We start from the raw sequence: 25,515 nt of genomic DNA on the forward strand, positions 1-25,515 counted from the left end.
CACAGAAAGTTAAATGTTCATAATTTCTATCCCAACAATTCCTCCAAAGCTCACAGAAATTTCTTTCTGAAAGCTTCCATAACCAGTGTATTCTTAAAGTTTCTTTTAGGGCTATGGGCTGCACTGAAAACCCTGTGGAGAAGCTATGGCCTCTGGGCTAGTAACCTCCATATGGTAGGAAACACACCTGCAGTGCAGCTCCAGCACATGCTGCTCATCTTTTGTCAACTATGACAAAAAAACTGCTCAGTTTCCTAGACATCTACTCCATCAGACAAATGCAGAATGAATTACTGCCATTATAGTAGGAAGCCTCATGGAACTGCTGTAAAAGATGATGTTCCAGGTGCCCAAAGTGCAGAGTATACAATATAGGTATCAACAGATCAGGAGTGTGGGATCCTGCATCTCCTAGTGATCAAGGTTCCAAGTAGCAACCTTAACTCCATTTGCCAGGGATATGCCCTATCAATAACGTAAAATCTACCTGCAATGTAGAATGGCCAAGCAATGAGTATACTTTCTACCAATTATAGTTTTGTCACTATTATAAAAAACGAAGTTAGAAAATTCAAATGAACCTGAAATTCATTTTATCACAGGAAATTTTGAATTATTCATATTATTTAGTACTAAAAAGCTATATTGCTAAATACTTGGAAAACAAAAATTGTTTATTATTCATACAACTTGAAAGCACAAAGTCATGAGTTTGACCCTCAGTACCAAAAAGATTTTTTTTACTGCAGGCTCAATTAGATCCTTTTTTTTTTTTTTTGTCTTTTTCGTTTTTATCGGTACCAGGGATCGAAATCACGATTGCCTGCTTGCAAGGCAGGCGCTTATGCCGCTGAGCTAAATCCCCTGGCCCTTGCAGGCTCAATTAGAATAAATGATCACTTAAAAGCCTAGATGAAGAACTGTATATTTTTATTTCATGATATACATAATACAGTATTTAAAATTTATATTCACAGATACAAGCATAATTTTCACAGTAAAAAAATCTTGAAAAGATTTTGAAGATTTAAAATGTGACTGAGAACACCTGACTGCACTGCAAAACAGGCTCTGAAACTCAAAGACTTTAATCTCTGAAATGAGAAAGTATTTAGTCATGGAGGAGTAGACACTGCCACAAATCAGAGACCTGAAGATTATATCTAACACACTGTAGAAAGAAAGTATCAGTTTACCTTAAGCCCAAGAATCACAGCTGTCCTAAACTGGAGACACCCAATAGGTAATACTTACTAAATGAGTGAAAAGAAATAAAAGAAAAAGCAAAAAGTAAGCATCAGAGTAAATGCTGTTAACTGAGGAAAGAACCAATGATAAATACTTGAAAAACAAAATCATTTTTCTGAGAAGGCTGTACCACTCAACAACCACTATATCAAATACTTCAATCCTGAAAAGGTAGATTGTAAAGAGGAAAATACCTATAATCTCATTTGATTTGGGTAACGGCACAAAAAAAACAGAAGAGTGGCAGCCACTTATGTTATATTTTACATAACAGTAAATATTAAAGACAAAAAATAGCTCTACTTAGTCTACAGCTAAAGGGATAGGAAAATAAGACAACTAGAAGAGCTCAAACTACTTCATGCTGTTCTTTAAAAAACAAAACACTAAACATCATCTATTCAAAAGCCATTAATGAAACCTGCATACAACGTGAAAGGACATTCTAACCAGTACTTCAGAAGTGGTAGAAGGGAAAATGTAAGTTTCAAGTAAAAGATGGAACTATAATAACATGTAAGTAATCCTCAATTTGAAATCATGTATATTATAAATCTGCCTAACAAAAAAAAAATGTGAGACTAATCATTACATTTATTTTCCTTTTCAGTTTTTACAATTTTCCCAAACAGTCTACAATTACCATACACTTCTATAAGAAAAAAATTTCATCTTGAAGGAAAAATTATTGTATATACTTAAAATATTAAGCATAATGTAGTTAATGAAATACTGATTTTTGTGCCTGTTTCAAAATTTACAAAGGATTAAGTACAAGTCTACTTTACTCCTTTACAGCAGTGATGCAGAAGTCAAATGATAATGAACAACTGTCAAAGACTAATTACTGTATACTTTTAGGAGAACATTACATAAGTTTTTAAGAATTTAATGAGATAGTTATATGAGATAAGCCAAGAATTCTTCGCAGTTCTTTTTTAAACCTTAGAAGCCATGAAGACATTAGGTTTTTTTGTTTTTGTTTTTTGTGTTTTTCAGACAGGGTCTCGCTATGCAGTTCAGGCTGGCCTTGAGCTCACTTTATAGCCCAGGCTAGTCTTGAACTCCCAACAATACTCCTGCCTCAGCCTCTCGAGTGCTGGGATTACAGGCATGAGCCACCACCACGCTGGGCTAGGACACTAGATTTTTAAAAGACACTATTTCAGAGTTTAGCTAAGGTTAGTATTCCCTCAGTCTTGGGTCATGAACTTCTACCTTCAGCCATGTTTAAATGATGTCAGTATTAAACAATTTAAATAATAGCTCTTCTCCCTAACTCTTTCAAACACACTTAGTCTTAAAAATTCATTAATTTACATGCTCTTTTATATATTCCTATGTGATATAATTAAGGCACAATGCAAATGGAAGTACAGTGGGCTTTTATTATACTACTTATGTTAATATGAATATGTACCTGATTCATGTTAGGCAAGAAAGCTAATAATTATTTTGTATTTCCTTCCTCTCCCCTTTGGATCTTCTTTTAAAAATGTCAAGGCTGAATCAGCATGTTGACTCTGGGAGGATCCAACAAGGCAACTAGCCAGCCTTTCTGGTAAGGAAAAGTCAGTACCTCCCATGAGCCTACAAACATTCCCCACCACCTACCCTGCACCTCAAGCAACCTACTGATTTAGAGGACAGGCTGAGTTGATAGCAACTAAGCAACTAAATGCTTGTATTGTCTGTTTGATTTTGCAGGCCTGGGGCCAGTAGTCTGAGTATCCCTTGAGAGGATGACAGTAGGCACTATAGCAATTGCGGGGGATTTCCTTCTATCTTGTCTTTGAAATCCAATATCGCGCTCACTGTTTTGGTTTGTTTTAATTGTTTTGCTTTATTCAACATTCTGTTTTGTTTTTTGTTTTGATTTTGCTATACCTGATGGAATAGACAAGTATTGTAAAGATAAAAAGATATACTATACTAAAAAAAAAAAAAAAAGATAGTAGCTACTGTTGTTTTCCTAGTATCCTACTTTGTTCTGTACCAATTTTGCTGCTTTGCTTTTGACTGGCTTTGTTCTGTTTTGCTTTGTTGGATTTTACTATCTTTAAAATAAAAAATAAAACTTTTAAGGCTGTAGGTATCAATCAGTGGTACAGCACTTGCTTAACATCCACATGGGCCCTAGATTTGTGCTTTAACACAGCAAATAAATAAAAAGTAAAAATAAAAACAAACCTTTCCTATAAAAAAGAAGAAATTTTCAGGCTGGGGATATGGCTCAGTGGAACAGCACCTGCCTGGCAAGCATGATACAGGAAACTCACAAATGTATTCTTTATTATTCTATCATCTTTCATAATCCCACAGCTACCATTAGTAAAAATTACTAATTCCACTATACTTGAAAGTAGTGATGTCAAAAGTATATGAAGTCTTCATTTTATAAAAAAGCCCTTTTTTGACTTACTGAATATTATGGTATATGTTAGGGCTTTCTACAACAATTCTGCCTCTTTGGATTATATCTGAATTCGAGGAAAATCACCTACTTAGAATTTCCTGAATGCAAGTTAACTTGTTCCTATCTTGATGCTATTCCTTTTGCCTGTGACGGCCTCTATCTCTCCCATTTAAAATTTCTAATTCACTCCTCAAATTGCTGTTAGGTGGCTAGCATTTCTATGAGGCATTCTAGGATCTGTCCCTCAAATTAATCATTTTTCATTTCTCTTATTTCATTTTTACTAGTACAAGGACTCCATAAGTATAATCTCTTCATTCTGTTTACCCCCATAAGGTCCTAATTTCAAGATCAGGTCTCATCTTCTATAGTATCTGTCAAGAATAGAAAGAAAAGTGTATTGAACTTGGTGGAGTTTTTGCATGTTACATTTACACTGCCCAAGCACATTCTCCTACCCACTCAAAAATATGCTGGGGAGGGAGTGACTCAGTAGATGGGCCAGCAAGCATGAGGCCCTGAGTGCATTCCCGAAAATCCACCACAAAAATACAAACAAAATTAAACTCCTTCCCCAAAATTTAAATTAATTTGTAATTCAGTGGTACAGCAACAGTGTGGCACACCTTGAGGACCTGGGTTCCATTCCCAGCAACAATTCCCCTGGTACTAAGGAAGGTGAGGCAAGAGGATCACAAGTTCAGGATAAGTGACCCAGCTAGAGCTTGTATCAAAATTAAAAAAAAAAAAAAAAAAAAAAAGGCTATGTATGCGGCTCAGCACTCCTGCATTCAATTACCAACACCCCTGCACAAAGTACAAACAGATACTGAGTAAGGATGTAAGGATTTCCCTCATGAATAAAGTCATGTATTTTTATTTGCCCACTATATTTCTGGGAAGCGGTATTTGGGAATTGAATCAAGGCCTCTGCTCTAACCTACATCCCCAGCTCTTTGTATTTTTTACTGAGACAGAATCTGGCTAAATCAGGCAAGGTCAACTGGAACTAGTGATCCTCCTGGGATTATAGGTGTTGACCATCCACCCAGCCATGTTGTTCTTTTGATAACCCAGGTGATTCTTACTTTGTGACACTGAAGCCACCAGACTTGATACTGCATCATATAAGTAAGTTTTTAATGACCATATATAATTAAACAGGATTTAACTATTACCAAAGTCACTGGTTTCAAGTTGTTGAGAAAAAAATCTAGATCTTAAAAAATTTACTTACTTTTTTTTTTTTTTTTTTTTTTTTTTTGGAGTCAAGGTCTCAAGGGTTTAGGCAGCTTGTTATTAGTTCAGGCTAGCCTCAAACTCAGTGATCCTCCTGCCTCAGCCTCCCAAGTGCTGGGATTACAGGCGGGTGCCGCCACGCCCAGCTAAAGATTTATTTCTTTTTTTTTTTTTTTTTTTTTGGTCTTTTTACTTTTTATCGGTACCGGAGATCGAACTCACGACTGCCCGCTTGCAAGGCAGGTGCTTATGCTGCTGAGCTAAATCCCCAGCCCCTAAAGATTTATTTCTAATATATTGTATCTAATTGGTCATACAGCTTCGCAAATACTTTTATGGGTATAAGTCAAATTTATTAACCTGATGATTCTGGTTTTAACTGCATTTACTATACAACGATATAATGGTAAAAGCTGCAGGAAAAAGTCACTGATTTTTCAATGTAAGAAACATACTCTTCAGTCCTAATGAAAACATTACCCCTTACTCAACTGAAAAATCTAAGGTGTAGGGAAAAAAAAGAGATTTAAAGAAATGACAGACTGAGTAATAAACTATTTCGTCACTTCTGTTCAATATTTATTAAACATCCTAGAAGCTAAAGGTCCCCCCAGATTTTGAAAGAACTTCCAAACAGTAACAGCAAAAAAGAAAAAAAAAATACTGCAATTCTGCTCGTTTACTTTTTAGTAGCAGCTGGTCCCACTGAGACACTGTACAGTACCTCATTCCCCAAGGAGTCCAATTCACTCTCAGGCTATGACCGATGCTCCAAAACTTCCTCGCAACTATGCAGAGGAAGACCCGGGGCTGGGCGGACACAGCTCGGGCAGCAGCGGCTTCAAACCTGGAAAGCAGCAAACAGCGAGTCAGGTCCCCGCTCCAGAAATTTCGAGCGCCGGCTCGGGCGGGGGCGCGGCGGCGGGGCGGGGGCGGCGACACCTGTCACTCGCGGCCGTCCGGGTCCCTCCGTCCCGCCCGCCGCCGCCGCGGCCTTGCCCCAGAGCGGCCCTCCAGCCGCCGCACTCCGGCCAGCCCGCCTGAGGCCCTGCGAGTCCGGCGCCCGGGGCGTACAGCCGACGGGCCCCGCGTACTCACCGGGCCTCCGCTCGACCGCGTCCGCCCCAGTCCCGGCCACTCTGGGCGTTGGGACTCGGCCGGGTCACGCTCTCAGGGGCCGGGCCGCGCGGCGGAGTAGGGGTTCGGGCCGCGGCGACGGCCAAGGCGAGCGCGCCGAGACTGGGGTGAGGGCGGCAGAGCGCGGCGGCGAGCGACCGGGCAAGGGCCCGCGGGCGGGAGGCGAGTGGCGGGGCGGGGCCTGGCGCGCTCGCCGCCGCGCGGGGTTTGTTTATTTTCCCTGTGGGTCGTGGCGCCGGCGCTGTGTGGAGGCGCGCGGGTTACGTGACGCCCAGAGTTGGAGCGAGGACCAGAACCACCTGCTGGAGACCGGAGCTACGGGGGCCGGGCAGGGTCCAAACGGCTCACGTAGGCGGCGGCGCCGTGGGCCTCGGGGTCACGGGCAAAGGGGCCTCTCCCGGAGCGGGAGGAAAGAGGGAGGCCTGACGGGAGACTTGGGCTCCGCGGCCGCTCCCCCTCAGCTCGCGGGTCACCTGCCTCGCTGAGAGCTCCGGCGTGGAGGACGCCGTGCGATGGGGTGACCGGGGATTCCCGCAGCTCGAGGGCGACCTCCCGTTAGCGAAGCGCGGATGGCACCGTGCCGGATCGCTTGGGAGAGTAACTGCAGTCCGAGGCGGCGGCCCGCTGTCTACCTACTCTTTCAGGAGCAATGGTTCATCTTACAAGCAAAATGAAGCGGCTACTGAACTCCTCCAGCAAATGGCAACCTACGACGGAGCGGGAGCCAGGCTGTGCTGGCTTCCAGGGCTGGTTGCGCTGCGTGGCACTGTCTCCGTAAACCACTTTGCTCCCACTCGTGGTGGAACACTCCCCCTTAGGTGAGATGCCGCGGGGTGCCAGAGGGGAGTAGACTTTCTCTGTGCTGTCAGAGTAAGGACTAAGACAAAGATAAAACAGTTGTGTAGTAAAAGATCGCAATAGGTGCCATGCAAAAATGCAAAATTTTGCAGAGGGTCAGAGAACCTCTATCACCTGCCTGTGACAGATATATAGGATTCGGAAAGAAAAGTGCGAAGCAGGATGGGGATTGATTCTAAAGGAGGTGAGGAGGATTTTACAGCCAGAGCACCAAGACATACCTGAAGGCCAAAGAAAGCGCAAGGGCTCCAGAAGCTCTAGGGTTTGTTGAGAAGTGGCGGAGACAACGGAGAATGATCCGCACACACAAATTGGTGAATTTGTATTTAATTCAGTATATTGTTTTCACGATTTAAAAACTTGAGGAAATTAACAGCTTTTTGTGACTACTGAACTTAAAAGGACATGCACAGGGCCCTGGGTTCAATCCTCGTTACCAAACGCACAGAAAAGGTAGGGGGGTGAAAATCAGTGATGGGGAGGTATATAGATGGGTGTCTCTCATGAGGCTGAAGAATTGTTGTATTTTGCAGTTTAGATCCTACAGGGAATGATCCAGAAAGATAAGAAACCAGTTGAGTGAAAAGCTTGAAATTGTAAAATTAGAGTAGGGGCTATAGTTACTAGTTAGATGAAGATAGGGAATGATCCTGAAAATGAGTAACAGAGTTCTGTCGTTTTGGTATGAAGTGTCCTCCACAAAGACTGGTCCCCACCCTGGAGATACTGAGAGGTGCTAGAGCTCTTGAGAGTTAAGGCAAAGTAAGAGGCCTTTAGATCATGGGGCCATGCCCTTGAGGGGGGGGACTCTTGGATAGTGCAACCCCAGCCCTCTGCTCAAGTTCTGTTTCACTTCCCAGCTGTGAGATGAACAGGTTCAGTTTTTGCTCCATGTTATGATGTCTCCCTCACCACAGCCTTAAAAGTAGTGGAGCAAACCAGTCATGGACAGGATGCTTCAAAACTGAGCCAAAGTAAAGTTTTTCTCTTTATAAGTTGAGTATCTCAGGTATTTGTTGCAGTAATGGGAAGCTGACTATCTCTGAGGTTGCAGAGGGTACAAGATCTTTTAAAGAAGTCAAGGATTTGACTTTGAGAGTCATTAAGGGGCTGGGAATGGTAGTGCACACACCCAGCTGCTCAAGAGGCCAGAGAATCAAAGCTAGCCTGAGCCACATAATGAAACTACATCTCAAAATAAATAAATAAATATTCTTTTTTAGAAGACAGGATTTTCAAAGTTTTGTACACTGTTTATAAATAGTTACAAAAACATCTTGGTAAAAAATGGGCTCCACAAATATAAAAGAGGTGTGATGCAATATTATACCCACTAACATTGTAGCTTAGAATGTGTAAGGACACTTTATGATGTGTGAACAATGCTTTAATCACCTACTAATGCATTTCTTAGAACTTATCCCTGTCACTGAGCAGTACTATCTTATTTATAGATAACTGAGGCATATATACATACATTTACATCTCATAAAAAATTACAAGTGTGATACCATACCACTGCTAGAGCAGTGAATAGCCTTGGAGAGAGTGATAGTGGTCCTGGCACTAAAGCCTTCAAACTGTGAGGAGTTGAATTACTAGAATTAGGGTGTTCAGGGCCATGAGTGGTTTAATATGGTAAACTCTTGAAGACACTTCATTTTAACACGTACTTTAAGTTTTATGTTGCTAGTGTGGGATTTCTAATTGCTTCTGACCGCTCAAATTACAGATGGTAACGGCTTTCTTTCACAGAAAATGCCCATCTGTCTATATTATAAATCCAACATATGCTAGGCTTCATATGTAACGGCCATGCTTTAAAATTTGTCATAGATTATTCTGTTCTATCTCCGGTGTGTATCTCAAATGGATATGTCTACAGTGATGCTATCTGTACCATATCAAATATAGAACCAATATACATTAAAAACCTGCTATAATATCTTAACAATAAACAGGGATTGATTAAAGATTTGACAAATTGAAAACAGCAAAATCACCTGTAGCTTAGAAAATGATGTACCATGTTACACAGCATGAAGGTTGTGTTGTGACTGCCAGGGGTTGAATTTTAGCACTCAGTCCCAGTTTATGGTGAGGCTGACACATGTACTATATACAAGACATGTAATCATTTTAAAGACTGCCTTTAAATTTGGTATAGATTTTCTGTTACTGTATTTGTATCTAACTTTTATGAAATTACCTATAACTGCTCTCAATTTTTCCTTCTTAGAAGAATCTTAGAAAAATGTTCATTATATGGGTACATGGAAGGGCCTAATGGTAAGAAGGCTTCTGCTTAAATGTGGTGCATTGAACACACAGGTTTTTCTCACTTCATTAAAATGACAGAAATAGAAATGATATAAGCATATGAAAACAAAGCAAACAGGAAAAGAGCCTCCTGAAAAGGATGTCAATAAAACCTAGGAACGTAGAAAACAAATGGATGGAGAAATTTTTTAAAAATTTTAAAAGAAAGCATATGAATGAGTTTAACTTACTCACTAAAGCTGAGAAAGTTAATTGCTAAGCTTTGCAAGGAGGCAGAGCCAGCCAGAGCGGGAACCTACTGATGTCATAGAACTCTGACAGACTAAAAATGGAGCCGCCATGTCTTTGAGAGCAGAGGTGCTGCGCAACTGAACCTCTGTGAAAGTTTTTTAAAGAGAAGTGAGGTTCTTCCACCTCAATATTCACTCTATGCAGCCTGACCAAAAGATAGTTTACCTTCTGAAGAGGCTGCCCCAGAGATCCTTCTAGACACGCAGGCAGAGCATCAGAACAGGGTGCACAGAAAAGCAGAATTTATTTTTTAATCAGATTTGATTGGTGCATTTTTAGATAATGCATAATGATCACCTTCATCTTAGAGAATTTGTACCTGTACATGATACAACTTGTTTTTTTTTCCCATTCCTCTACCTTTCCTTCAATCCCTCCTCATTTACAAAAGCTTTGTTTCCATGTTTTCCTTTTTTTTCACTTTTTTTTTTTTTTTTTTTTTTTTTTTTTGTCTTTTTCCTTTTATCAGTATTGGGGATCGAACTTACAACTGCCTGCTTGCAAGGCAGGCACTTACGCCACTGAGCTAAATCTCCAGCCCCCCTTTTTTTCACTTTTACCTTATTTTTTCTTCCTATCTTCTCCCTTGAAAGCAGAATTTAGTGACATTCTGCATATTGAATTATGAGACAGACGTCACCAGCTTCATCCCAAATTCAGATTGTAGAATTCTGAAAATCTTGTCAGGAGATTGAAATTTTCTCTTAGGAGAAAAGTAGCTGGTCCAAAAAAAAAAGAGAGACCTGCAAATACTGAGGTTTGAGGTCTTACAATGAAGAATGCGGCTTGATGCTTGTCTCTTAATGAAGCCTAACAATTAACAAACCCTGCCAGCTTACACCAAAATGGGCTCTAATGTATTCTCTATTTTTTTTTATTTTTTGCAGTGGAGCCTTGTTGCCCAGGCTGGCCTTACTTACACAAGAAATCCTCCTGCTTCAGCCTCCCAAGTAGTACCTCATTCTTTGTATAATTTTTTTTTATTTTAAAGGTAATAAAGACCAACAAACAAAACAAAAAATTGAATCAAAACAAAGCAGTGAAGTTGGTACAGAACTAAAGTAGGATAATGGGAAAACAATGGTTACTGTAGTATATCTTGGTATCTTCACAATAGTTGTCCATTCCATCAGATGTTTCAAAATCAAAACAAAACAGAATAAAACCAATCAAAACAATATTTGAGGGCCAGTGGCATAAGCACCTGTTTGGCAAGCAGGAGATCATAAATTCAATCCCTGGTACAAAAAAAAAGCACCCTAAAAAATAATAAAATAAAAAATTAGGGCCAAGGATTTGGCTTAGTGGTGTAAGTACCTGCCTGGCAAGCCAGAGACTGTGAGTTCGATCCCTGGTACCAAAAAACAAAAACAAAACAATATTGAATAACGCAAAACAATCAATAAGCCAAAACAATGAGAACAATATTGGATTTCAGAAACAAGATAGAAGGAAATCCCCCATAGCTGCTATATTGCATACTGTTATCCTCCCTATAGGTGCTCAGATCTCCGGCCCCAGTACTACAAAGTCAAACAAACAATACAAACATTCAGTTGCTATCAACTCGGCCTGTTCTCCGAACCAGCCAGTTGCTTTTGCAAGCCAGGCATTTCTCAGTCTGCTTGCTTGCCAGTTGGCTTTCAGAAAGCACTATCTGACTTTTCCCTTCTTGGTCCCTGCATGGTCTAGCACCTCATTCTTAAATGTAAGTAAATAGTTGAGGCTCTTCACATTTTAAGAAACCCCTTTATATGAAAGACCAGCATAAAATGACAAGCAGAAAAATAGGAATGAGGAACTGTACCAAAATAAAATCAATGAGCCAATATGAGGATCTGGAAATGATGTTTAAAAACCTCAAAATTTTTAACTCCCAACTGTTTTATCTTGAGGAATTACTAGAGGGAATTACCCTACCCAAATAAAGGCATAAATCAAGAAATAGAAAACAGGGAATCTGCTGAGATGAATGCCAACAAAGGAGAAAGAGAATCCCTGAAATGAAGGTGAGGGAGACTCCAGGATGGCAGCTGTGCAGCCATTCTGGAGAGCAGCCAGTGCCTCCTAACAGAGGATGGAGGGCTCAGAGGGGGCATCTCCAAGAAAACATACCAGAAGTAACATCACCTAACGTGCCTGAACTTTACAAACAAAATTCACAGCTCTAGTGGGACTAAAAAAGATGAAATGCTGGTAGATATAGAAAAAGTAGGCAACCTAAGAAGGAAGGAATTATAAACTCCAAGGAAAATAAAATATTTCCAGCAGACTGATTGCTTAAGATTTTTTTTTTTTTTTTTTTGTCTTTTTCCTTTTTATCGGTACTGGGGATCGAACTCACGACTGCCTGCTTTCAAGGCAGGTGCTTATGCCGCTGAGCTAAACCCCCAGCCCCGCTTAAGAATTTTTGATGTCTCTCCCTGGATAAGAGTTATACTTCTCCCCCACTTTGATGTCAGACTTGGCATTGTGGATTATGCTGGCTGGTGAAATCAAGGCAAAAAGGAATGTGTCACTTCGAGGCAAAGCTTCAGTGCCCTCTCCTGCTTCCCTGTCTGCCCTTGCCACAGATCAGCATTGTGCACACAGGGGCCAGCCTGGCTGTCTGAGTCCCAAGTAAAGATGACATGGAACAGGACTGTAGCCAACCTACTGCTGAACATGTAGATGAATGAGGAAACTTTTATTGCTGTTAGCTGACATACCAAGAAAGAGGGTGTGGGGTTTCTGTGGTTATTTAGTAATGTGGCTTGATTAAATTCTCCCAACTGATGCAACATGAAATACTGTAGACTGTATTTTATAATCATTAAAATATGTACATAGGGCTGGGGTTTAGCTTAGTGATAGACTACTTATGTAGCGTATATGAGGTCCTAAGCTAAATCCTCAGAAATTACTTTAAATTTTTAAAAAACCATAATTTAACTCAAAGCATATACATAATCACTTTGAAAAAATTATGTTTTTCTTGAAAAAGGAAAATCAACAATGAGAAGAGGGGTAGTTGTATTGTTTTAAAATTAGCCAATTTGGTAGGCTGTCAATCCACGTTAAGATTGTAAATAGAGCAGGGCTTGCTGGTGCGCACCTGTAATCCCAGCACACAGAAGAGTGAGTCTGGAGGATCTCAACCTGAACTACAGAGTGAGACCCTGTCTCAAAAAAAGAAAGAAAAAAAAAAAGGTCGAGCGGAACGCATTCTTGGTTAGTGCTTTGAAAGAACCTAATTAAAGAAAATTGGGGGTGGTGAGGCAAGATGTCAGCAAACAAGAGGAAACAGCATGGGTGTTGCCGTTTCAGGTGAAGAAGCCAAACAGAAGTGAAAAAGATGCTAGGCCTCACCTAAGTCACTAGTTGTGACAGAAGAGATGGAATAAAAGAGAGACAGTATCCCTGGCCCAATTTGTTAGGGCAGGTAGAAAAATAAGGAACAGATTTGCAACTTTTCTTCCAGAGGAATCCATTTTAGAATAAGACATTTAATGCATTTAATTGGGAATGTTGGTGTCTCATTCTAAAGGAGATATAAAATGGATCATGAAGATTAATTATGATTAATGAGGTCTATGCATTTATTGCAAATGAAAGACTACAATAAATGTTATCTTTTTGAAGCAAAGAAAAAAAATTCACCTCATGGGCCCTCTGCCAAATTCCTTATTCAAAATATTCATACCCTAGCTGAACTAAATCTAACTGGAAACTGAAAAATTCTTAGCCACTTTTGCATTTTGACTCTGCTTTTGATGAATTTCCACATCATGCTTTGTCAAAAGAACACTTAATTCTGTCTTTCAGTACATCATAGTATCATACCAAAAGCCAGTCATCTGTGGACTATGTATTTACTTTTACCATTTATTATAATAGGATATGATTTTGGAACTTTCAGATCACAGGAGATGCTCAACTTGTAAAAATAGGACCTCATTTTGTCTTAAATCTGATAAAGATTTTTCACAAATGTTTTGGAGGACCAATTTTATTTGAAAATCAACAATACCAATCACCAAATATACATCAGCATATCATAAGATTCTTCACAGCTGCAAAATGCAAAGAGAAACAGCAAGTTAAAAATGTGCAGAAATTAAGAAAGCCAAAGATTATTCTTCCACATGATCCCACTGAAGATAGTTTCAGTATACCAGCTGAGGAAAAGCCAATAGAAATACAATGGGTAAAACCAGAGACAAAAGTTGACATGAAAGCAAGGAAAAAGTTGGGGGCTTGGTATGGTGGTATGTACCTATAATCCCAGCACTGTGGGAAACTTAAGTAGGAAGATTGTACATTCAAGCCCAGCCTGGGCAATTTAGACTTAGCAAGACACTGTCTCAAAATAAAATTTTTCAAAATAGCTGCAAACATAGCTCAGTGGAAGGCTATAGGTTCAAAGCTCAGTACAATGAAGAAAAGGAGAAAAAGATGTTCTTGGACCACTACTTCTCACTAAACAAAAAATTAACTTAAAAGGATTAATGAGGACCAATAGGAAGATTGGCAGAGTGATAACAGCAAGAAGTCAATCTCCAAGATTTGGAATCCAGATGTTGGAAAATAACAACATTGAGAAAAAAGAAAGAGGGAAGGCAGATCCCTGGGACCAGGAAGGATCTGAATGGAAAATTGGGGCCTACAGGTAAACTGGAGAGACCCACCACTCCATAGAAAAAGGAGTGGCAAAATGTACTTTGTCCCCAGCCCTGGCTCAGCATAAAAGGATACACAATGAAGGCAGGTGACTCTAAAGCCTTCAGAGAAAGACAAACCAGTGGAATAGAAGTAGGTCCTGTACACTACAACAGGTGATTACTGACTCCAGTCCATGTGTCTGTCATGGTCTTGGGGAGGATTCTTGGCCAGATCCCTTTTTAGGGAGGAGCCAACAGAACCCAGGACACAGAACAGCTGTGGGTTGGCTTCATCTCAGGGCTCTCAGTGTTAAAATCGCAGTGTTAGAACAACACTGGGTGAGGGACAACTGGAAGATGTCTAGGCTCAGGGAGCTGGGGTCAGCCTGACAGGAGACACTCAGAGTGCCATAGGCTAAAAGACTGAAGGTCTAGCCCACAATCGCAAACCAAGATCAACCTGATCTTCCATGGAGTTGAAAGCAGGAGAATCAGCAGTCTACCTTATTTCTATTACAGTCTTGCTGGAATCATCTAGCACACATCTGGGCTCTGTCTCCTTTGTCTACTAGTGACAGGAGAGGCACATCCTAAATTGTATACTAACACAAAACTGTAGACCCCAGAAGATAACCACAAGCTTCAAGTTGCAAAAAAATATTTTTTATTATTGTCATTTTCGTTGATTTGGGAATTTTTTCATGAATGTGAACATTGCTTTTAGTAGTATTTTCCTTGTTTCCTTCTTCTCTTCTTTGCTGGATTCCCAAAGATTGAGTAATTGTCCTCTGCCCTTCAGCCTTGCATCTAATTACTTTCTCTTGTTTCATTTCTCTGTTCTTTCTTGTCCCTTTTAGATTTTCTCCTCTAATGATAAAATTGCTCTATTGAGTGGATATTTACTGTATATAATTTTCTGATGTTTTAGATTTTATGATTTAACTTATAAATCTTGTATCTATGGTTAAAGATGGTAAGTTATCATAGTTTGTTAAACCATGCTTGATGCTATTATTATTACTGATTGTACTACTTTAGCCAAGGTGACATAGTTGTGATCAGTTGTTCTTCCTTGTACATCAATACCAAGATTTTCTGGGTGCTGTAGATTAAAAATTGGTCAATTTAGCACCAACTGCAATGAATCGGCATGGTACTGAGTGTAAATGGCCTACCTGAGGAAAGTTGCCAGCATAAAAAGAAGACCTGGAGAGGAAGAGTAGTGTTGTGGGTTCTCCAAGGGGAAAATATGTGGTGTTTAATTTCTAGGAGAAGCTTGTCACACTGCCTTCCTGATATGTACCTTGCTGTTATCATCGGAGGAGCTTGGGACCTTCTTGTCACTGAGGATGGCTGTGTTGCCCTGGTCCTTATTTTGAGCATCGCTTCTGGGCTGTACTCCAGAACCTTCAGCCAGCTGGCACAGATCCCTCACCCTACTGGCATAGACTTCCTAGCCTCCACTGCTGACCTTTGGGCCTTCCCCAGCACAGATTTGTGAAATAGACTTGTATGAATCATTGTTGTGCACTCTAAGCCTCCAGTTGGACACATGGGAGGCACTGTCATGGGCTCTAGGTTTTCAGCTAAACGCATGCAGGATTTTGCCATGGGATCCAGGCCCTTGGCTAAGTTCTCTAGGTCTTTGATGTTGTGGACAGATTTCTTGCACTTTCTTTGTATTTGACTCCTTGGGTACCATTATAACTAATAGTATAAATAATGTGTCCTGTATGTAGTTGTTTTCCTTGCAGTCCCTGACTACAGCACTGGAGATCATAAAAAATATCACAGTCTAGAATCAAAGAACTGGGTACTACAAGCAGCAATTGCTCATCCCTGATAATGAGCCCCTAATAAATTGAAGAAGCAGAATCTTGCAAAAGAATCAAAAGCCAAAGTCCAGCTAAAGCTAGACATGTATGAAAGTAGTCATTTTCTAAGAGGTCCTAATACTAGTAATGAAGCTACCTATTCAGCCAGGCATGGTGGTGAATGCCTGGAATCTCAGCACTTGGGAGGAGGAGGAGGATTGCCATGAGTTCAAGGCCAGCCGTGAACTGCATAGCAAGACCCTGCTCATAAATAAAAAATAAATACCTATCATAAGCAATTTATAAGCATCAATGTGGGAAAAACAGCCGGGCGTGGTGGCTCACGCCTATAATCCCACTCAGGAGGCTGAGGTGGGAGAATCGTTGCAAGTTCGAGACCAGCCTGGGCTACAAAGTGAGCTCAAGGCCAGCCTGAACTGCATAGCGAGACCCTGCCTCCCAAAAGACAAAAAAAAAAAAAAAAAAAGTGAATGTGAGAAAAAAAATTTTTTTAAAAAATGAGAAAACAAGATGCAACCTCAGTGTTCCAGCTCACTCAAGGCAAATCCAGGGAACATTGCAGTGGAAGAAATCAAAAGCCACACATCTGAACCTTCTGAAATGGTGGTAGTAAAAGTAACAGATGAATGAATCTCTAGGAAAAAAATCAAATAATTACACAGATAGCTAAAAAGATAAATATGATGAAGAACATGATTAGTGAATCTAGAGTAGCTACCACTAAAAAACAGGGGTGCTTGGAAAAGAGATGGAAAGCATGAATGCCCAACATTTCATAGGAAAGAGCAGGACTGAATGAAGATTCAGATATCCAGGAGACAAAAAAAATTCTATTGAAAGTATACTCGGCAGAATCAACTAATATGAAGATAGAATATCAAATCTAGAAGACAGGTTTGTGCTTAGTGATCATCAGATGAAGATTTCATAGAAATAGCAAGGAACCATGAAAAAACAACAGCTGTTAAATGGTGCACAAAATTTAGAATCAAAGCAAAATCACAAGATAGCACAAAGTATATATTTTTTAAAAACCTGGTCACATAAGTAATGGTGGAAAACTTTCAACCATGCAAAACAGAATGACATACAGGTGAATGAGGCACATAAAACTCCATTAGCCACAATCAGAAAAAAATACAGTAAGGTATCAAATAGGCAAGATTCCAGGAATTTAATACAAGAAGAGAATATTAAAAGCTGTTAGAGAAAATAAATAAAGGAAAGCCCATCAAAATTACAGGAAACTCCTCAACATAAATCCTTAAGGAGAATGTCAAACCCTGATATCAAGGAGATCTCGAAGTTTTCAAATCCTAAAAGAAAACAACCTCCAACCCAGAGTGATGTAATACTCAAAATTATCTTTCAGATTTGAGGGTGAAATAAGATATTTCTATGATAAAGAACACCAAACCAAATACCAAATTCATGAACACCAAAGTCATGGCCACCAAACCAGCACTCCAAAAAGTTTTGAAGGATATTGTAGAAAAACTCAGCAATGACAACAGTCCAGTGAATCTCAACAGAATGAATCCACCAGGCAAAGCAAGTAACAAAATACAAGGGAAGAGACCCAACAGTAAAATAATATAACAAGGATAAGTCAATAATATCAGTTATAATCATGAATGTTAAATGGCTTATTGATCTTGGAAAAGGATTGGCAGAATGGTTCAAGAAACAAGATGCAAAAATATGCTGCATAAAAGAAACACATTTAACTTGAAATTTTTAGACTGAAAGTCAAAAAAGAACAATACTACATGAAGCAGAAACCTGGAAAAAAGCAAGGTGGCTGTCCTATTTACAGACAAAGAGGATTCAAAGCCAAAACTGATTTGAAGTGTCAAAGAATGTAACTACATACTTGTTAAGGAAACAATGCAAGAGGAATAAATGACAATCATAGATCTATCTGTCAAATAATAGTATATCTATTTAAAACAAACATTTGTGGATTTAGATAATCAGATAAGAACTAATATAATTGTAATTGAGGCCTGAGTACCCCACTATCACAAATAAATCAACTAGACAAAAAAACAAAGAAATGTAAGACTTGAACAAAATCTTTGAACAAATGGACTTAGTAGGTATCTACAGAGTGTTCCACCCTATAGCATGAGACTATACATTCTTAGCTAAACACTGCACCTTCTCCAAAATAGACCACTCACTAGCTCATTCAACATGCTTATGTAAATGCAAAAAGACCTGAAATTATGCCGGGTTCAATTATTATCAAACCATGGTTCAATGAAATTGGAAATTGGAAAGCAAAAGGAACCACAAAGATGACATAAACACAAGGAAATTAAATAACTCCCTACTAATGTATCCTAAGTGAACCAATGTATCCTAGGTGAAGTTAAGAAATTAGGCCCCCATTCTGGCTGCGCTTGGAGAACTGTGGAGTTTCCAGCAAGCAGGCAGGTGCACACTATTCCCGGAGCCCAGCCTATTTGGGACTCTTGCACCGTCTGGGTGCAGAACAAAGGCTGGGCAGATCTGGGGCACCTGCATCCGCCTCCCCGGGTGTCTGGAGGACTGTGGATTTCTCAGCAAGCAGGCAAGCATCATCAGTTCCAGAGGCCCCGTAGCCTGCGGTAAGTGCCCAGTGCACTCTGCCCCAAGCCAAGACTGTTCGGGACCCTCGAGCCTTCCTGGTGCAGTGAAGTGGCTAAGTGGGCCCCAGGCACCTACATCCGCCTCCCCATTCTGGCTGTGCTTGGAGAACTGGCACCCAGTTCCCTCAGGAGCTTCAAACATAGAAGTGGATTTTCCACAGACCCTGAGGAAGCTTTCGAATAACACTTGAAACACAGAAATAAAGGAAAATGACAAAACAAAAGACCAAATTACAACCTCAAACCTCCAGTCCATCTCAAGAAACTCTAGGAGTGATGTATATAGAAGAAAATATATGCCATACACCTCAAATATCAGACATAATAGCTACTGAAATAAACAAGCAACTCCAGGAAGCTTTAAAGGAATTCAAACTCAAAATAATCTCCCAGGTAAAAGAAGAAATGATAAATGAAAGAGATTCTGAATATATCTAAAGAAAACACAGTTAAAAAATTGGAGGAACTAAACAAAAAGATAGAATCCCTAGATGAGCAATATAAGAAACAAACAGAATACATAAAGCAGATGCACAGAGATATACAGGAAATAAAAAACTCCACTGAAAGCTGTAAAAACCGCCTCAATGAAAGTGAAGATAGAATTTCAGACCTTGAAGACAGGATTGCAGCTAGTGAACAGGACAGAAAGGTCTTTTAAAAATAACAAGGAATCAGGAAATAACAATCCAACAACTGCAAGATGATGCAAAGAAAAATAACAAGATTGATAGGGATTAATGAAAAAGAAGGGGACAACATAAAAGATGTCAAGAGGATATTTAGAGTAGTAATAGCTGAAAATTTCCCAAGCATGAGATCAGAAACCGACATCAGGTTCAATGAAGCCTATAGAACTCCAAATAGTCATAACCAAAATAAAACTACACCCAGACATATAATAATCACCATCCCAGAACTCCAACACAAGAATAGATTATTAAAAGCTGTCAGAAAAGACAGATCACTTATAAAGGAAAACCTATCAGAATCACAGAAGACTTCTCAGCACAAACAATAAAGTCAAGAAGAGCATGGAGTGAAGTATTCCAGATCCTAAAGCAAAATGATTTCCAACTTAGACTGATGTACCCTGCAAAACTATCATTCAAAATTGGTGGTAAAATACGATACTTCCATGACAAAGAACAGCTGAAGAAATTCATGAACACCAAGCCAACCCTGCAAAAAATATTGAGAGACAGTTTAGATACACAAAGGAAAAAAACCACTAAGCAAAGCAGATAATTAAACAGAACAGAAAGATAAAGATGCAGGGGCTGGGGATTTAGCTCAGCGGCATAAGCGCCTGCCTTGCAAGCAGGCAGTCGTGAGTTCCATCCCTGGTACCGATAAAAACAAAAAAGACCAAAAAAAAAAAAAAAAAAAAAAAAAAAAAGAAAAAGATGCAACAGCAGAGAGATAACGTCAAAAATAAACCAGCATATAACAGTTATAACCATTAATGTAAATGGTTTCAATGCACCAATCAAAAGAAACAGACTAGCAGAATGGATCAAGAAACAAAAATCCAACTATATGCTGTTTACAGGAAACCCATCTAACCCAGAAGGATACTCACAGACTGAAAGTCAAAGGATGGAAAACAATACTTCATGCAACAGGAATCCAAAAAAAAGCAGGAGTAGCCATTCTGTTTGCAGACAACGTGAACTTTAAACCAACAATGACCATAAAGGACAAAGAAGGTCACTACATACTCATTAGGGGAAAACTCCAAGAGGAAGAGATAATTATCTTTAATATATATGCACCAAACTCCAGAGCACCCAGTTATATACTATTAACAGAAATGAAAACTCAAATTATCAGTAACACAACTGTAACAGGAGACCTTAACACGCCATTGACACCAAGGGACAGATCAACCAGACAGAAAATGAGCAAAGAAATAACAGAACTGAATCACACCTGTGAACAAATGGTCTTGATAGACATATACAGAATGTTCCACCCAACAACATCAGAATACACATTCTTCTCAGTAGTACATGGGTCATTCTCTAAAATAGACCATATATTAGCTCACAGAACATATTTAAACAAATGAAAAAGAGTTGAAATCATCCCTTGCATGTTATCGGATCATAGCACTCTGAAATTAGAAATTAATGATAAAAGATACTACAAAAATCCCACAAACACATAGAAACTGAATAACACACTCTTGAGTAATCAGTGGGTCACAGAGGAAATTAAAGAAGAAATTAAACAATACCTACAAGAAAATAAAAATGCAGATACAACTTACCAGAATCTGTGGGATGCAATGAAAGGCGTCCTCAGAGGAAAATTTATTGCACTGAGTTCTCACATCAGGAAAACAGAACAAATACAAATAAATAACCTGATGTTACACCTTAATAGAAAAAGAAGAGCAAGTCAAGCCCAAAGCCAAAAGAAGAGAGGAAATTATAAAAATCAAAGCAGAAAGCAATGCAATAGAGACTAAGAAAACAATCCAAAGAATCAACAAATCAAAGAGTTGGTTCTTTGAAAGAATAAATAAAATTGATAAGCCCCTAGCCAACCTTATTTTAAAAAATGAAGAAAAAGCTCGAAGTCATGCAATAAGAAATGAAAAAGGTGAAATCACCAGACTCTACAGAAATACAGAAGATCATCAACATCTATTTTGAAAACCTCTACTCTCAAAGGTTTGATAACACAGAAGAAATAGACAGATTCTTAGAAACATATGAAGTACCAAAGCTAGATCAAGAGGATGTAAAACTGCTGAATAACCCAATGTCTATTAATGAAATTGAAAATGTAATTAAGTCCTTACCTACAAAGAAGAGCCCAGGCCCAGATGGATTCACTGCAGAATTCTACAAGAAATACAAAAAAGACCTAATACCGACACTCCTCAAACTATTCAATGAAATTGAAAGGGAAGCAATCCTTCCTAAGTCATTCCTGGAAGCAAATATTTCTCTAGTACCAAAACCTGAAAAAGACCCAACTAAAAAAGAGAACTATAGACCAATCTCCCTAATGAACACAGATGCAAAAATCCTCAATAAAATATTGGCAAATAGGATGCAGCAAATCATCAAGAAGATTATATACCATGACCAAGTGGGATTCATCCCAGGAATTCAGGGATGGTTCAACATAGGTAAATCAATAAATGTAATCCACCATATCAATAAAGCCAAAAGTAAGAATCACATGATCATTCCTATAGATGCAGAAAAAAGCCTTTGATAAGGTCCAACATTCATTCATGATAAGAACTTTACAGAAAATTGGGACAGATGGTCTTTACCTCAATATAATAAAGGCCATTTATGACAAACCAACAGTCAGCATCATACTAAATGGCCAAAAATTGAAAGCCTTTACTTTAAAATCAGGCACAAGACAAGGATGTCCTTTATCACCACTCCTATTTAATATAGTACTGGAAGTACTAGCCAGAGCAATTAGACAAGAGAGAGAAATAAAAGGGGTAAGGATAGGAAAAGAAGAAGTTAAATTATCATTGTTTGCAGATGACTTGATACTCTACATAGAAGACCCCCTAAACTCCATTGAAAGACTCTTAGATATAATAAATAAATTCAGTAATGTAACTGGATACAAAATCAATACTCAGAAATCAATAGCATTCCTATTAACTAACAACAAAATCACAGAGAGGGAAATAAGAGAAACCACACTCTTCACCCTAGCAAGCAAAAAAATTGAAATATTTAGGAATTACTCTTACAAAAGAAGTGAAAGACCTATACAGGGAAAATTATAATACACTGAAAAAAGAAATTGAAGATGATCTCAGAAAATGGAAAGACATCCCTTGCTCATGGATAGGAAGAACAAACATTGATTGTGAAAATGGCCATTCTCCCAAAACTATTATACAGATTCAATGCAACCCCAATAAAAATACCATCAACATACCTTATAAATCTCGAGAAATCACCCCTAAAATTCATCTGGAACCAGAAGAGACCTAGAATAGCAAGGCAGTTCTAAGCAGCAAAGGCAAGGCAGAAGGCATCACAATCCCTGACTTGAAGTTATACTACAAAGCAACAGTAGTAAAATCAACCTGGTACTGGAATCAAAACAGAGACGAAGATCAATGGAATAGATTAGAAGATACAACCACAACTACAAACACACTCAACCACCTTATCTTTGATAAAGGAGCCAAGCAGGTTCACTGGAAGAACGACAGTCTCTTTAATAAATGGTGTTGGAAAAACTGGCTCTCCATTTGCCGAAAACTAAAGCTAGACCCATGCCTATCACTATGTACTAAATTAAAATCTAAATGGGTCAAAATCTGAATATTAAAACAGAAACACTAAATCTATTGGAAGACAAATTGGGTAGAAACCTTGAAGACATAGGGGTAGGTAGAGAATTCATGAACAGGACTCAAACTGCATGGGAAATACTTCCCAGAATTAATAACTGGGACCACTTCTTATTAAAAAGTTTCTGCATGTCAAAAGAAATCTCTAGCATAGTGAAAAGAAAACCCACAAACTGGGAAAAGGTTTTAGTGAACTCCCTCTCACACAAGGGACTCTTGTCTAAAACATATAAAGAATTTTAAAAACTCAGACCCCCAAAATTCAAAGATCCAATCCAAAAATGGGCATCTGAGATGAATACACACTTCTCAGATGAAGAAATACAAATGGCAAATAAATACATGAAAAAATGTTCATCATCATTGGTTATTAGAGAAATGCAAATTAAAACCACACTGAGATTCCATCTCAATCCTGAAAGAATGGCCAGGATCAAAAAACCAACAACAACAAATGCTGGAGAGGCTGTGGGGAAAAAGGAACTCTCCTACACTGTTGGTGGGATTGTAGACTGGTACAACCTTTGTGGAGGTCAGTCTGGAGGTTTCTCAAAAAGCTGGGATTGGAAGTCCCATTTGTTCCAGCTATTCCACTTCTAGGCATATTCCCAGAAGAACTGAAAGCATCATACCACAGTGATATATGTGCACCTATGTTTATAGCAGCACAATTTGTAATTGCCAGATCTTGGAAACAACCCATGTGTCCACCAACTGAGGAATGGATAAAAAAGTTGTGGTATTTCTATACAATGGAGTATTACTCAGCTATAAAGAAGGATCACATTGAGATATTTATCAATAAATGGGCGCAGCTTGAGACCATACTCATAAGTGAAATAAATCAATCTCGCATGTGTGAATACCAAATAGTTTCCCTAATGTAAGTAATGATTCAAATATATAAAAGTATGTGGTAATCATGATTCCCCATTATGTGGCCTTGAAGTCTTATAAAGTTTTCACTTATTAATTGGAATGGCTTTATTCTGGGATGCTTGATATGGAAATATTTGAAGCTATAGTATATGAAGTTATATTCAAATATTTCAAGGAAAAAGACACTATGGTAACTACTATTAAGTCGGGTTATTTGGTGGTGAAGCACTAGGTTGCTGAAAACAGTCATGCTTTGACCTGTATTGTTATGTTATTATGTCCTCTTTTATCTCAATCTCTCCCTTATTCATTAAAGAAATTATTTAGCTATATTTTATGATTTTTTAATTAAGGGGAAAAATAAAAAAATTAGCAGGATATATTATAGTAACTTTTTTGATTTACTAGTAACATGATTTGAAGTCCTGTAATACTCCTACTATCTTGTTTTGACTGATTAGACTCTGTTCCGTTCTGTATGATAGTATCAAGTTTGAGGGTATAGGAAACTACTTTGAAGGCAGTAAGATTCACTATGATGCCCATTCTGGTTTGACTATTATCTGCTTTGGAAATCCTGTAATGTTTACAAGGTTTAGGTTTTATTTGTTTTGTTTTCTACTGTTTTGTTCAACTTTATAATACCTAATGAGATAGACAATTCTTTTTAAAGAAGCAAGAGGCATTATGGTAACCATTGTTGATAACCTTGTACTCTGTTTTTACATCATGTGCTATGTCTATCCTTGGTTTTGACTGACAGCTTTGTTTTGCCATCTTTGACTTTATTCTCTTCCAAAAAAAAAAAAAAAGTAGTAAGAACTAAGGAGTAATAAAACCCAAAATGTGTAAATTTTGTAAAAAATAAAGGGGAAAAAAGTGCTTTAAAGGATACAACTGCAGCTATGTTTAGGGGTGTTAAATAGATGACCATATTAATGTTTTTGGTTGGATCATTGAACACAACTGTTTGCAGTCTCACTGTCTGAATGTCCACTTTGTATGCTTTGATACTGTGACTTGAGCAACTATCTCTAAGATGATAATGTGTAATCTATTAACTGGTGATTTCTTATGTTTTTTTTTTTTTGTAGTTCTGTATTACTTGTACCCTTATACCACTTTGTTTTGTTTTGTTTTTTCTTTTTCCTTTTAAATAAAATTTTAAAAAGGAAAACTTCTAACAAAAAAAAAAAAGAAATTAGACACTTTCTACTATTAAATGATAATGAGAATGCAACATACCAGAACTTACAGGACACAATGAAAGCAGTCTTATGAGGGAAACTTACAGTGGTGAATTCCCACATCAGAAAAAAGAGTGAGCTCAAATAGCCTAATATTGAATCTTAAGCTTCTAGAAAAAGAAGAGTAAGTTAAGCCCAACATGAATATGAGGTAGGAAATTATAAAGATTAGAGCAGAAATTAATGCAATGGAGACTAAGAAAATAATACAAAAAATCAATGAATTACAAAGTTGATTCTTTGAAATATTAAACAAAATCAACAAATCCTTAGCCAACTTTATCAAAAAAAGAGAAAGAAAAGACTCAAATCCATGCAATTAGAAATGAAGAGTGAAATCACAAAGTATCCTGTGGAAATCTAGATTATCAATACCTACTTTAAGAAACTGTAATAAGATGAAAAATTCAGAAGAAATGACAGATTCCTAGATATATATGAATTTAAACAGCTGAATGAAGATA

General features: G+C 38.4%; 1 protein-coding gene and 1 pseudogene across 2 annotated transcripts in view; one reads left to right on the forward strand and one right to left on the reverse strand.

The window, feature by feature from the left end:
- Gkap1 (G kinase anchoring protein 1) overlaps positions 1–5,750 on the reverse strand; it is a 63,376-nt gene extending 57,626 nt beyond the window's left edge. For both annotated transcript variants that reach the window (XM_013158393.2, XM_063243639.1), the window contains exon 1: positions 5,628–5,750. The gene's annotated coding sequence lies outside the window, so the exon portion shown is untranslated. The remainder of the gene's footprint in view (positions 1–5,627) is intronic.
- A 6,981-nt stretch (positions 5,751–12,731) lies between these two features.
- LOC134474825 (ribosome biogenesis protein BRX1 homolog) lies at positions 12,732–24,861 on the forward strand (annotated as a pseudogene).
- The last annotated feature ends 654 nt before the right edge of the window (positions 24,862–25,515 follow it).

This window comes from Cavia porcellus, unplaced genomic scaffold (assembly GCF_034190915.1).
Source record: "Cavia porcellus strain 051 isolate PalLab524CR breed Dunkin Hartley unplaced genomic scaffold, mCavPor4.1 scaffold_2, whole genome shotgun sequence".
Taxonomy (NCBI): Eukaryota; Metazoa; Chordata; class Mammalia; order Rodentia; family Caviidae; genus Cavia; species Cavia porcellus.